Below are 307 nucleotides of genomic sequence, written 5' to 3'. Positions count from 1 at the left end.
TGGTCATAACCGCCATCACTGTCATATCAAACCTTATCATACTCAAAAACACCTGTTATCGCTGGTATCAGTTATTCTTATAACCACCACCTCGACAGATATAAACAAAGCAAGGATGTCTCGAGATTATAAGGAACGCCTCTCCAAAAGTAAAAGGAACAGGCTCTCCTTAAGGAACCGCACCCCGAGAATAAAGGCGTCGATAACTCCAAGGTATAAGGAACGGCGTCAGTTGAGTATAAGGAAACCCAACCCATCTAAGACGCCCTAAGCATCCCTTCTTGTGGCGGATTAAATGACCAGCAGG

The sequence above is a fragment of the Penaeus monodon genome, chromosome 27, assembly GCF_015228065.2.
Source record: "Penaeus monodon isolate SGIC_2016 chromosome 27, NSTDA_Pmon_1, whole genome shotgun sequence".
Lineage (NCBI taxonomy): Eukaryota > Metazoa > Arthropoda > Malacostraca > Decapoda > Penaeidae > Penaeus > Penaeus monodon.
The sequence above is the reverse complement of the archived record's forward strand: the minus strand, read 5'-3'. Positions refer to the sequence as shown.